This window comes from Rana temporaria, chromosome 5 (genome assembly GCF_905171775.1).
Source record: "Rana temporaria chromosome 5, aRanTem1.1, whole genome shotgun sequence".
In the NCBI taxonomy this organism is placed as follows: Eukaryota; Metazoa; Chordata; class Amphibia; order Anura; family Ranidae; genus Rana; species Rana temporaria.
Window position 1 is genome coordinate 331,201,903 of NC_053493.1, and position 13,917 is coordinate 331,215,819.

At 43.8% G+C, this 13,917-nt stretch overlaps 1 long non-coding RNA gene across 1 annotated transcript; it reads right to left on the bottom strand.

Annotated features, from left to right (window-relative positions):
* Positions 1-11,754: 11,754 nt before the first annotated feature.
* Positions 11,755-13,236, bottom strand: LOC120939671. Its single transcript, XR_005749347.1, has 5 exons — positions 12,760-13,236; positions 12,504-12,635; positions 12,322-12,401; positions 12,123-12,197; positions 11,755-11,856 (listed from the first exon to the last, which is right to left on the bottom strand). It is a non-coding gene; the product is annotated as an uncharacterized LOC120939671 (long non-coding RNA).
* Between the last annotated feature and the right edge of the window lie 681 nt (positions 13,237-13,917).

Below are 13,917 nucleotides of genomic sequence, written 5' to 3' on the forward strand. Positions count from 1 at the left end.
ATGAAAACGGACCATTTTCATCGGACAAACCGATCGTGTGTGAGCCCCATAATTTTTTTATCCATCGATGAAAAAAATTAGAACCAATTTTAAATGTTTCTTATGGTTAAAAAAACGATAGAAAAAAAACGATTGTCTGTGGGGAAATCCATTGATCAAAAATCTACGCATTTGCTCAGAATCAAGTCGACGCATGCTCGGAAGCATTGAACTGTATTTTTCTCAGCACGCCGTAGTGTTTTATGTCACTGCGTTGGACACGATCGGATTTTTAACCGATGGTGTGTAGGCAAGACTGATGAAAGTCAGCTTCATCGGATATCCGATGAAAAAATCAATCGGATTAGATTCCATCAGATATCCGATCGTGTGTACAGGGCTTTACTAAGTGTAGACATGAGGTCCGCACTAGGTGCATGGCGGAACCCTATTCTGTTACTGGGAGTGGGGTAACAGAGTAATGGGGAGAACTTCCATCTTAGACAGTTGTCACCAGAACAATGTATCTCCCGTGGAAATATTTCCTCTCATCTCTGCTCTCATAAATTTATGATTTCCACTTACTTCCCAGAGCCATATCTAGCCTGTCTCATGTGGGGGTGCAGTAAACAATGTCAGGGGGGCAGAGGATGGGAGGTCAGCAGGGCAGTGCACAGGGTGGAGTCACTGCTGTGTGAAGTGCACGGATGGAAAAAGGAGCTTAGCGGCAGGGACTGCACAGTATTTTTCTTGCAAATGTGCCCAAATACACGTATGCATATAGGTCACAACCAAGAAAAGCTAAAATGTTTTTTTTTTTTTTTTTTTATGGGAGAACACGTGCATTTATTACACAGCCCAGCCTTGCGTTTTTATGCAGGAATTTTGCTCTAGGTATCTGTTTATACATCAGTATTGTGTACAAGTACCCTTGGGCTACATTCACATGGCCATAAAATGCCTGTAAAGATTTTACTGAATATTGGACAAAGGGCAAACGTTCCTGCATAAATGATCCATAAATAGATCCATTTTTTAATGTGTAAAAATCGTCATGCTCTTTTTCTCAATAGTATGTGCATACGCATGTCCTCAGATGCAGATTTTCGAGTAAGGATCTGGACGCAGTCCATGTTTACAAGGACACTATAGAGCACCCCTCAAATTTTCCACTCGCCTACTCGCATTTTGCGAGTGTAAAATGAGAGCTGACAAGCGTGGGCTGCCCCGGAGGGGGGAGACGAGCGAGGCAGGCGGGGTTGAATGGGAGCTGTTCTCCCAGCGATTGCCCCGGGAAGAGAGCGTGGAGGAAGAGAATTGCCTGGTGGATCACAGAGCAGGGATAGCCCGCTGTAACAGCTTTATTTAGAATTGTCGTTTGCTCGCCGTTACACACAGCCCCGGGTTAGTCTCCCCCTCCCCCAGTGCAAGGGCTTTTGTTTACTTAGGCAAAGGGGCATTTTGACACCACCCCCATTGTCCAATCACCACTCGCCCCCCCTCCACCACCCCCTTTACAACAACAGTCTTGGAGCCATGTTTCACATTTTTAGTTTAGATGTTTTTAAAAAAAAAAATATTTCAATTTTTTTTTTAAAACAGACACCCTAGAGCAGAGATATGCAATTAGCGGACCTCCAGCTGTTGCAAAACTACAAGTACAATCATGCCTCTGCCTCTGGGTGTCATGCTTGTGGCTGTCAGAGTCTTGTTATGCCTCATGGGATATGTAATTCTGCAACAGCTGGAGGTTAGCTAATTGCATATCCCCACCCTATAGAATAAAATGTTGGTAGGCGATGGTGCATTTTACTGCCCCCCCCCCCTATCCTGGTGCTCCAAGGCAGCTGCTTAAGCTGCCCTTTGGTAGCACAGGCCCTGCCCGCCCCTTCAAACTCTGTGAAGCTCACAGCACTTCTCCGCCCCCTGGGTTACTAGCCTCACGCCCTCCCCATTCCTCCAACATTCCAGCCCACTTCACACTTCTCCCAGCAATTATTTTACTGTTTGCACGCCCCCCACATTGTATTGTGCGGATGGTAGCTGCATGCAGGTATCAGCTTCGGGCTGTGTGAAGAGAAACACTGCTTCCTGTACCTTCTCTGTGTGCAGGGGTGGTAAAAGAAACTCAGCATCAGGGAACAGTGTCTGGGGTGGGTGGGAGGCTTTGAGGGGTGCAGCTGAAAACTGCAGGGTTGCAGATGATCCCAGCACCCCCCTATAGCCGCCCAAGTTACTTTCTGTGTTGGTGATATTAGTCACCAGGATAAATAGAGCTGTGATTCCCCCCAGCACAGACATAAAGGTCTAACCCATCCCCATTCTTTCCAACACTAAAAAAAAAATATTGTGCACACTTTTAAAGTGGTTCTAAAGGCAGAAGTTTTTTTTTTTTACCTTAAAGTGTTACTAAACCAACAACAGTAAAATCAGTCTGTACATGCAGTAAAGCATGATTGTTATATTCACTGTGGAACCTAAGGGGTTTATCCTCCTCATTGTGTAAAAAGGCAGTTTGATCCTGTCTTCTCTGACCCTCCCCTTTTTTCCACAGTCCCCAATCTACCTACTGATAGAACAGAGCCTTGGGGGCAAGTTCAGTTTGGTGTGTATTGCTAGAGAGTTTTTCTTTTTCTTGGGAGGGTGCATGTAAACAGCACAGGGCCAATCAACACTGTCCAGACAGAGATTCAAGAGTCATGCAGCCTTATAGGACAACCAGAGGAGAATCAAAGCTTGAACCAGACACTGATAGAAGTCAAAAGACTGCTATATACTGCTGATGAGAAAAGGTATTTAGCAGTTTATATTTACTAAAATAATTGCATTTCCGTGTTCTGTGCACTGTGGAAAAGCAGATATAGTGAATACAGGGTCCTGGGTTTAGTAACACTTTAATGCATTCTATGCATTAAGATAAAAAACCTGTGTGCAGCAGCCCCCTAATACTTACCTGAGCCCCATTTCGATCCAGCAATGTTGCAACCAAGAGCATCGGCTGTCCGGGGACTCTCCCTCATTGACTGAGACAGCAGCGAGATCATTGGTCAAAATCAGTAAGCCAATAAATACAGAGGGGCGGGGGAGAGGCCCTTATAGGACAACCAGAGGAGAACCAAAACTCCTCCTACAAGCTTTAACCAGACATTGATAGAAGTCAAAAGACTGCTATATACTGCTGATGCGAAAAGGTATTTAGCAGTTTATATTTACTAAAATAATTGCATTTCCATGTTCTGTGTACTGTGGGAATTCAGAAATAGCGAATACAGTGTCCTGGGTTTAGTAACACTGTAATGCATTCTATGCATTAAGATAAAAAAACTTGTGTGCAGCAGCCCCGCTCAGCCCCCTAATACTTACCTGAGCCCCATCTCGATACAGCAATGTTGCACATGAGAGCATGGGCTGTCCGGGGACTCTCCCTCATTGACTGAGACAGCAGCGAGACCATTGGTCAAAATCAGTATGCCAATGAGGAGCGAGAGGGGGTGGAGCCACGGCTCTGTGTCTGAATGGACACACAGAGCAGCGGCTCGGCTTGGGTGCCCTCACAGCAAGCTGCTTGCTGTGGGGGAACTCAGCAAGAAGGAGAGTCCAGGAGTGTCAAGAAGAGGAGGATCTGGGCTGCTCTGTGCAAAACCACTGCACAGAACAAATAATTATAACATGTTTGTTATTTGTAAACAAAAAAATAAACAAGACTTTAATATCACTTTACGCTAAAGAGATTATATGGAAAATATATAATATATTTGTAAAATATGGGGGTGGCTTTGTTCTGAGCATATTATGCATGCTTGCACATTATGGCATGAGCTGCGACCCTTCACCTCACCACAGTTCCGCTTTAAGATATCCAATTATTTTTAAAGATACCATTAAGAATCACTAACCATCATCAAATTCGCTGTCAGTGTCCTTATATCTCTTTGATGTGTTTAAAACATCGGAGGGTGCATTCGGGTTTGAGCTGTGTGTCCAATCTGCCCAAATCCAGTCCTAAACCAAGCCCATTATCTTATGTTATTGCCTTCTGGAGCCAAGAAAAACACATAAATTGGGAGGTATGCATATGCATCAAAAACAGTAGCAAATACAAATTGGCTCATTTTATAATAATAATGAAAACATTGTTGATATCTGAAAGTGCTACCCTGGTTCTAGGATTGGGCAGAAATAATGAAATGTTTCTAATCACACAAAGACATGCTCCTAGCTATTGTTCATTCATGGCTTGAATGTTTAGTAGTGTGTCACAGAACGCACTTAGTTCAGGAAGAACATACCGTAACTGTATAAAACAGAAACTAAGTTGTGTCAGCCAGCATTGCTTCATTGAGCAAGTCAACGCCTGTGGTTCACCCTCATTTCTTACTTGCAAAACATACTATTTATTTGAGGATTTAACCACTTCAGCCCGGGGGATTTGGCCGCCCAATGACCAGGCCATTTTTTGCGATTCGGCACTGCGTTGCTTTAACTGCGACGTGGCTCACAAACAAAATTGATGTCCTTTTTTTCCCCACAAATAAAGCTTTCTTTTGGTGGTATTTGATCACCTTTGCAGTTTTTATTTTTTGAGCTGTAAACAAAAAAAAAAGAAAATGTTGAGAAAAAAGCAGTGGCCCAGATTCAAGTAGAATTGCGCGATATTTGCGGGGGAGCAGGGCAACGATTTTGCCCTGCGCCCCTGCAAATATTTTGCGCTGCCCTCGATTCATGGAGCAGAAGCTCCGTGAATTGCGAGGGCGCGCTGGCAAATTTGCCCGGCGTAAGCGCGCGCAAGTTAAATGATCCCGCCGGGGGCGGGAATCATTTAAATTAGGCGCGCTCCCGCGCCGAGCGTACAGCGCATGCTCCGTCGGGAAACTTTCCCGACGTGCATTGCGGCAAATGACATCACAAGGACGTCATTTGCTTCTAAGTGAACGTGAATGGCGTCCAGCGCCATTCACGTTTCACTTACGCAAACGCCGTGAAATTCAAATTTCACGAGCGGGAAGGGTGGCTATACTTTAGCATTGGCTGCGCCTACTATGAGTAGGAGCAGCCTTATGCTAAAGTCGCAGTACGGAAACTCCGTACCTTGCGTGCGCAGGGCCCGCGCAACTTTTGTGAATCGGTGTTAGTATGCAATTTGCCCCCTACCCTAGCGGCCAACGCAAGAATGCAGCCTAAGATATGAAGGCATAAGGAGGCTTATGCCTGTCATATCCTAGGCTGCAGTCCGCGTAGCGATGTTCCTGAATCAGGGGCATTCGCTACGCGGGAGCAAAACAGCTATTGCGCAATAGCGCAATAGCTTCTTGAATCTGGGCCACTATTTATTTGAGGATTTGGCCACCCAATGACCAGGCCATTTTTTGCGATTCGGCACTGCGTCGCTTTAACTGCGACGTGGCTCACAAACAAAATTGATGTCCTTTTTTCACACAAATAAAGCTTTCTTTTGGTGGTATTTGATCACCTTTGCAGTTTTTATTTTTTGAGCTATAAACAAAAAAAACGGAACATTTTGAGAAAAAAGCAATATGTTTTCCCTTTGTGCTATAACAAATATCCCCTAAAAATATATAAAAATACACTTTTCTTCAGTTTAGGCCGATACGTATTCTACATATTTTTGGTAAAAATGCAATAAGCGTATATTGATTGGTTTGCGCAAAAGTTATAGCGTCTACAAAATAGGGGATAGTTTTATGGCATTTTTATAAATCATTTTTTTTACTAGTTATGGCAGCGATCTGCGCTTTTTATTGTGACTGCGACATTATGGCAGACACATCGGACACTTTTTTTTTTTTTTATATAACGTTTTTATTGATCTTTTAGAAAAATAAAACAGCAGAACATTGGTACAAATATGGCAAGCAGACATAGGCAGAATTAAAATGAGAGCTTCGTCTAGCAAGCAAATATGAGAGCCCTGAAAGAAGGGCCCTTCTGTAAACCATGGCATCACACAGACTAACAGTAGTAACAATGTCTCTAGTAGGATATGTAGCGTACAGTACCTCGAGACTGATGCCTCATTTAACTTTTCATAACACACTTCGAATACACTTAAAAAAGTGGGAGGGGAAGAGAGTGAGAGAGGGGGGAAAGGAAAAAAGAACAGAAAGAGAAGGAGAAGGGAAGAGACCGTGGAGACCGAATAAGCAGCAAGATAAGGAGGAGAAATACCTCCTAGTGTCGACCGTCGGATCAGGGCGGATCCTCTCGAGAACGCCACCGCTCCCAGACACTGTCGTGGTCGTCTAGTCTGTCTCTCAGTCTGGCCGTCATTTTCTCCATTATCTCAACGTTCTTTACCCTGGCATAAAGGGCTTCCTGTGATGGGGCTGCGGTCCTCTTCCAGTGGAGGGCTATTAAGCACCTCGCCGCTGTGATAACATGCCTAAGCAATTTTTATAGGGTTTGGCTAGCTTTGGCTGGGAGAGACCTAAGAGGAAGAATTTTGGGGTCCAGGGTATGGGTGTCTCAAAAAGTCGGGTCAATAGTTGTTGCGTTGAGGTCCAGAATGGGACTATTAAGGGACACGTCCAATAGATGTGGAAGCGCGTGCCTCTGGCTCGCTGGCACCGCCAGCAGCGATCGGAAGTGGAGGGATAAACTTTGTGGAGTACATCCGGAGTCAGGTACCAAAAGAAGAGAATCTTGTAAGAATTTTCCTTATAGAGGGTACACATGGAACTCTTGGCCGCCTGACTCCAGACCGCCCTCCACGCCTCCTCCGGGATCTCCCCTCCCAGTTCCTTCTCCCAGCGGAGCATATAGGGGTGCTTACCCTGGACCTGCATGGAGTGCTTGTTCAGGATCTGGTAAATGTCGGAAATCAGTCCTCTACGTGAGCGGCTGTCTAGTATAATGCGTTCAAATGGGGAAGGAGCGGAGAATTGTAGCTGCGGGGCTATAGTTTGGGCATAGTGGCGAATCTGCAGGTAACTGTAAAACACTTGTCTAGGGAGGTCATGTTGGGACTGGAGCTTGGAGAACGGGAGCAACGTTCGAGACCTGGGGTCCACCAGATGCCCGAAATGGAACAGGTTCCGCGAGGCCCAGGGCCACGATATTTGGTGAGTAAGACTAGCCGGCACCTCGGGTGTTGCACAGGAAAGAGGTCTACATCAGACACTTTTGACGCTATTTTGGGACCATTGTCAATTATACAGCGATCACTGCTATAAAAAATGAACTGATTACTGTGTAAATGACACTGAAAGAGAATGGGTTAACCACTAGGGGGCAAGGAAGGGGTTAAGTGTGTCCTAGGGAGTGATTCTAACTCTGTGGGGGCTGGGATACATGTGACACGACATTGATCACTGCTCCCGATGACAGGGAGCAGTGATCACAAGGCAGAACAGGGAGATGCCTTGTTTACACAGGCATCCCCCCATTCTGCAACTCCGTGACAAAATCGTGGGACACAGGCGGACATCAAGTCCGCGGGTCCAGTGGGTGTGGTCACGGAGCTCGCCCGCACTGTGGGAATTTCAAAGCAACGTACCCATACGTTGCTTTGCGCATACCAGCCATTCTGCCGACGTATATCTACTGGTGGCGGTCGGCAAGTGGTTAAAAACGTACATGTCAAAGATCACAGGTTCACAGGAATAAAATCCAGGCCAAAAAAATCCATATTTCTTCTTGTCAGAAATTCCAATCGTCTGTATGCAATTCTGACGCGCAAAAATCCTACGCATGCTCGCAATTATTGAACTTAATTTTTCTCGGCTCGTCGTAGTGTTGTACGTCACTGCATTCTTGGCGATCGGAATTTCCGACAACATTTGTGTGACCTTATGTATGAAGACAAGTTTGAGCCAACATTCCGTCGGAAAAAAATCCACGGTTTTGTTGTCGGAATGTCCGATCGTGTGTACACGGCATTCGTTTCCTGTTCTTAGCTGACAAGAGTGGCATTCTGCTGCTGTAACCCATCTGCTTCAAGGTTTGATGTGTTGTGCGTTCGGAGATGATATTCGGCATACCTTGGTTGTAACAAGTGGTTATTTTAGTTACTGTTGCCTTTCTATCATCATGAACCAGTCTGCCCATTCTGACCTCTGACATCAACAAGGCATTTTTGTCCACACAACTGCCACTCACTGGATATTTTCTGTTTTTCAGACCATTCTCTGCAAACCCTAGAGATGGTTGTGCGTGACATCATAGGTTTTTGAAATACTCAGACCAGCCCATCTGGCACCAACAACCATGCCACGTTCAAAGTCACTTAAATCACGTTTTCTTCCCCATTGAACTTCAGCCAGTCTTCACCACGTCTAGATGCCAAAATGCATTGAGTTGCTGCCATGTGATTGGCTGATTAGCAATTTGTGTTACCAAGCAATTGAACAGGTGTACCTAATAAAGTGGCCAGTAAGTGTGTGTGTAAAGTGCTGCGTAAAAATTGACGGTGCTATATGGGTACCTGTAATAATAAATACTTTAAATGATCACAGAACACTATTCTCATCAGTGAGGTCCCCAGGATTAACAAAAAAATTTACACACAGCATGTTCCTTTCTGGGCCATCTCTCATCACATATACACTGCCCCCCACAGGAAGACCCTTGGTATAAACACCTCGAATCTTTTCAAATATTCAAGCCACACTTACACCCATCCACAGGTAAAGAACCAACGATAGCTACAGAATCCACAAAACACTGCAATAGTTTCAACAGCACTTCATAAACACAATACAAAAATTATTTATACAACTATGGTCCATGACAGAGGCGGCTCTAGGCTTTGTGAGGCCTTAGGCAAAACTTGACATGGGGCCCCACTCACACCCATGATGGTAAAAATAATTAAAGAACAAGAGCCTCTTCCTCACAACCCTGGCCGGTGGTTGTGGGGGTCTGCAGGCAGGGGGTTTATCTGAATCTGGAAGCCCCCTTTAACAAGGCGGCCCCCAGATCCTGCTCTTTAATAACTAAGGGGCGGGAGCCACCCGGTGACGTCACCTGGTGAACCCGCCCCTTGTGACGACATTGATCAAGGGCATACTGGGTCATAGATGTCATACGGGGTGGTGTCACTGATATTCACTGGTTGTTAGGGACGCTGGTAGCCCCACAACTGAGTCGGGGCTCATAATACTGCCTGAGCACAGCAGCATTAAGGTCCTCTGTCCCTCAAAACTGGGGTAATGCATTGGACAAGTTAGGCCGGCCGCGAGGCCCCTGTGAGTGCAAGGCCTTAGGCGACCGCCTAATTTGCCTAATTAAAGAGCCACCTCTGGTCCATGACAATACACTCAGACTTGTATGGTTCATACAAATACACATATATCATAATCCTGTATAATAATATCGTAGTAGGGCAGGAAAGGTTAATCACATGAACAAAGGCTTGATTGTGTTGTTGGCAGGCTTCAACTACAAGTCTCAGGAAATAGAGTTCACATATTTATTTTCAACTTTTACTCATGCGTAGCTTCTACCTGACACAAATTTCGAGGGACTGTCCCTCTTTTGAGACCAAATCCCTCTGTCTCTCATGCACCCTCAGTTGTTCCTCTTTTTGTTTTGATGTGTACATCTCTATACAAAATGTATTGTTGCACCAAAAGTCTCAAGCCTCGTACACACGATCGGATTTCCATCGGACAAATCCGTGGAATTTTGTGCGCAGGGCGTTGGCCGTGAACTTGGTATGCATACAGACGGCAGAACTTTTTCAGCCAACATACACAAAACTACATGTTTTTTCAGCTCTTTAGCGCCACCCTTTGGGCGACTTCTGCTAATGTTGTGCTGTGGTTAGCATTGGTCCGGAGCATGCGTGTTTGTACTTTGGATTTTTTTCCGATGGACTTGTGCACACACGATCAGATAATCCAGTGGCACACATTTGTTGTCGGAAAATTTGAAAGCATGCTATAAAACATTTGTCCGATGGAGCATATAAATGGTCAGATTTTCCAACAAAACCCTGACATCACACATTTGATTTGTGTGTACGAGGCTTAATACTTCCCTAAACTTTTCATCCAACCTCTATATTACTTAATTTGTTATCTTGAAAAGCCAATATAAAGCACTTGTATGTCTTAGCCAATAATTTTCTGCATATTAGGCTGGCCATATACGGTTTTAATCTTGGCTGGTTCAGCAGGAACCAGCTGAAATTCGAACCATTCCAACCAGGGGCGGGGGGCAGTTTTCCCGCCAGGATAAGACAATGGCCTGGGAGAGGGGATTCCTGCATCAACACTGTCTGTGCTGATGGAGGAATCAAGAGAATTTCATGGGCTGCAGAAAAGAAATTCGCTCTGGGTATGGTCCTTAGATCTTTGTGGTCCATGTAATCGGGTCTGTTGCAGGGACGTGTCATTGATTTGCCTACATACTGGGGGCTAAAAGGTGTCTTTTTTTGAGGATCTCTCTCATGACATTCACCAGAGCTGAAAGGAATGCAGCCTAGCATAGTATTGACCTCATGCTTACAGACATGGGAATAGGTAATATCATAGGTGTGCACAGCCTATTGCATTAGGGTGTGCACCCCAAAGATCAAACACATTGTAGCAATCACTCACGATGAAAGGGAAGGGCCCAGTAAGTTACATATTTACCGACCACTTCCCACACTCATCCTAAAACATACCCGCAGCAACAGCTAGAGGGAGAGGAGAGTAGGGAAGCCGGAGGCGCTGTGGGGGGAAGGAGGGGGGAACCAGGGCAGTAGTGGGAATCTGTACTGCACAGGGTGATTAGGGTGTGCCTGGGCACACCTGGCACACCCTGTGCGCACGCCTATGGGTAATATCAAGATTAGGGATGAGTGGAACACCCCCCGTTTGCGCGAACATTTAGAAACCCATTGACGTCTATGGGACTCAAACGTTCGAATTCAAAAGTGCTCATTTTAAAGTCTACTATGCAAGTTATTGTCGTAAAACGTCTTTGAGAACCCGGGTCTTGCCCCAGGGAACATGTATCAATGAAAAAAAAGTTTTAAAAACGGTTGTTTTTTCTAGAGCAGTGATTTTAATGATGCTTTAATAAAAAAATAATAAAATGAAAAATTCCTTTAAATATTGTACCTGCTGGGTGTCTATAGTATGCCTGTGAAGTGGCACATGTTTAGAACTGTCCCTGCACAAAATTAGATTACTATAAGAAAAAAATAATTTAAAACTGCTTGCGGCTTTAATGTAATGTCTGGTCTCTGAAATATGGATGAAAATCATTGAGAAAAATAGCACAGACACAGACAGTATACACACCACGTAGCTTTAGGTGCAAACTACAGAGGACACGGGCATTACACACCAAGTAGCTTTAGGTGCAAACTGCAGAGGACAAAGGCAGTACACACACTACGTAGCTTTAGGTGCAAACTGCAGAGGACAAAGGCAGTACACACACTACGTAGCTTTAGGTTCAAACTGCAGAGGACACGGGCAGTACACACCAAGTAGCTTTAGGTGCAAACTACAGAGGACAAAGGCAGTACACACACTACGTAGCTTTAGGTGCAAACTTCAGAGGACACGGGCAGTACACACCACGTAGCTTTAGGTGCAAACTGCAGAGGACATGGGCAGTACACACCAAGTAGCTTTAGGTGCAAACTACAGAGGACAAAGGAGGGGAATTTTTTGGAAGAGTTGGGGGGATTATTGCGGTGCGATGAAGAAAACCAGACAAAGTATGTATGTATATATAAAAATATATGAAAAAGGTTTATTCATTTAATTTTTACAAAATATAGTAATTCAATATACAGATAGTGCATAAATTATTTTGTGGGAGCAAGATCTAGAAATAATTTTTTCGATCAGGTCGACCCTACTAGTTTCGCCTCTTGGCTTCTTCAGGGGAATTAGGACAAGATCGTCTCTCTAGATTACTCTAAAGAGATGAAAAAGAATAAAACAATTTTAACATATGCATACAATATAAGCTCTAAAAGAACTTCGATTATATATGTTCAACAAAACATGTCATGTATATAGAGTACAAACAAAAGTTTGGCTGGGATCTCTGGCGGGGCAAGAGAAACCAAAGTTCATAGGAGCAAATGCGCATATATCCACAGCCTGGTAGCAGCCAATGCTGTTCGGCCCATGAGAGGGGGCTGGCAGCAAAAATCCATAGGTAGGAGAAATAAAACCTACCCTAGCTTCATGCACAGCCAGTCAAGGAAAAACCCCCTCAGGGTGGATATTGAAATCCAAGTTCAACTGACAGGACTTAAAAATACAGAAGAAAAAGAATCTATGTTAGAATATGTGTTATTAAATTATGATCTGTTTCAACTAATTAAACAAATCCATAATATAGTCAATAGGGTTAATATATGTAAAACAGCCATACCTTGAAGCGTAATAAAATCAAGGTGAATACAGGGGAATTAAGTAAGACAATAACATGGGCACTGAAGAGCCTCAATTCATCTGAGAAAAAAAAAAAGTGTTTGAATAGATTTAGTATACTTCATAAAGTTAGTGAGAACATGGGTAACTGAATTATTAAGTGTAAGCAAGGGATCAACTTACATGGAGTATTTAACTAGATGAACAGTCTGAGTGCAAGCAAACATCAGCTGGTGATAGAAAGTCAAAGGATAGTCGTTTGCAGCAAAAATCAAGGACCAGTCAATTGCAGCTGAAAAGTCCACAGATAATCTCCTTTAAAAAGGGTAGAAAATGAATGAAAATAAATGGAAAAGTGAAGGTTTAGCCATAAGTATTCAAACCTTACACAGAGGAGACAATAGTGAGGAGAGTGAATGGTTGCAGGATGGAAACTTACCTATCTTTAAGAGGAATAAAGACATCTGTCAGTACCCTGTTGGTAGCAGACAGATAATGATCATATCATGCTATATATAGCCTGTTGGGGAGGCGGGTGCATCGCGATTGGATCTCAGAGGTCACATGGTCGCTGAGATGCCTACAATTCCCACACTCCTTAGCGCTGAAGCAGCCGTGTCATATGATGACACCGGCCAATCAGCGGAGCCGCACTCTGGAGAAAAAGGAAAAAAGGAAGGAAACGTATGAGTGCAGAGGGGAGGAACACAGAGCACTAAAAGAGAGCGATTGCCAGCCAGCAGCACCAAAACAGTCACACATACACAGAGCGGCGTGGACCATGACCGCAAGCTGACTGATCAAGGCAAACCAAGCAATCAAACATGAAAGCAAAAGCAGTAGATCATATATTGTAGAAGTCAAAATATAATAAAGAATTAAGACAAACAAAAAATCACTAATAAGAAGGGGAGAGAGACCCTGAACAGGGACGTGAATGGGCTGATGTATGGAAAAGGGCTGTAGTGGCTTAATGGGAAGGATGCGCATTACCTCCAGAACTAATTAGGGCTCAAGCTAGTCCCACATATAGGTGAACCCAGAAAGGAAAAATTGCCAAGCCAGAGACCCAAGCCAAAATAAAAAATTATATACAACATATTTACCAATAAAATGAAAAATGTAGGGTTTACACTATATGTACAAACATATGTATTCAGTATATTTCAATACATACAATCAAAAATCGACAACATTATTATTGATTCATAAATTATACATCAATATTCAAAGGAAGTAAATGTGGTTGTTATAATGATATATAGCAATATATAACACATTATTGCCCCCATCATAAATGGGAGCAGGTGGGTTGATTTTAGCCAGTGCCGGAACTTGCCCACTAGGTGGAATATGGGGCAAAGAGTTTGGTGGTCAAAGTAGAATACATGTAGGACCTGCTGGAGAGTGGCAATAGAGCAGGATGTAATGAGGAGGGAGGAAATGACCAGACCATAACACCTTTCTTAGATGGAATAACGTAGAGGCCACACCATTTTATTTAATAATAATAGAATTTCTTATAAATATTTCTTTCACAGAAAGGGCTTGAAACTGATATATTCGTTCAACCCCGGAAATTTAGTGGCATCTAACT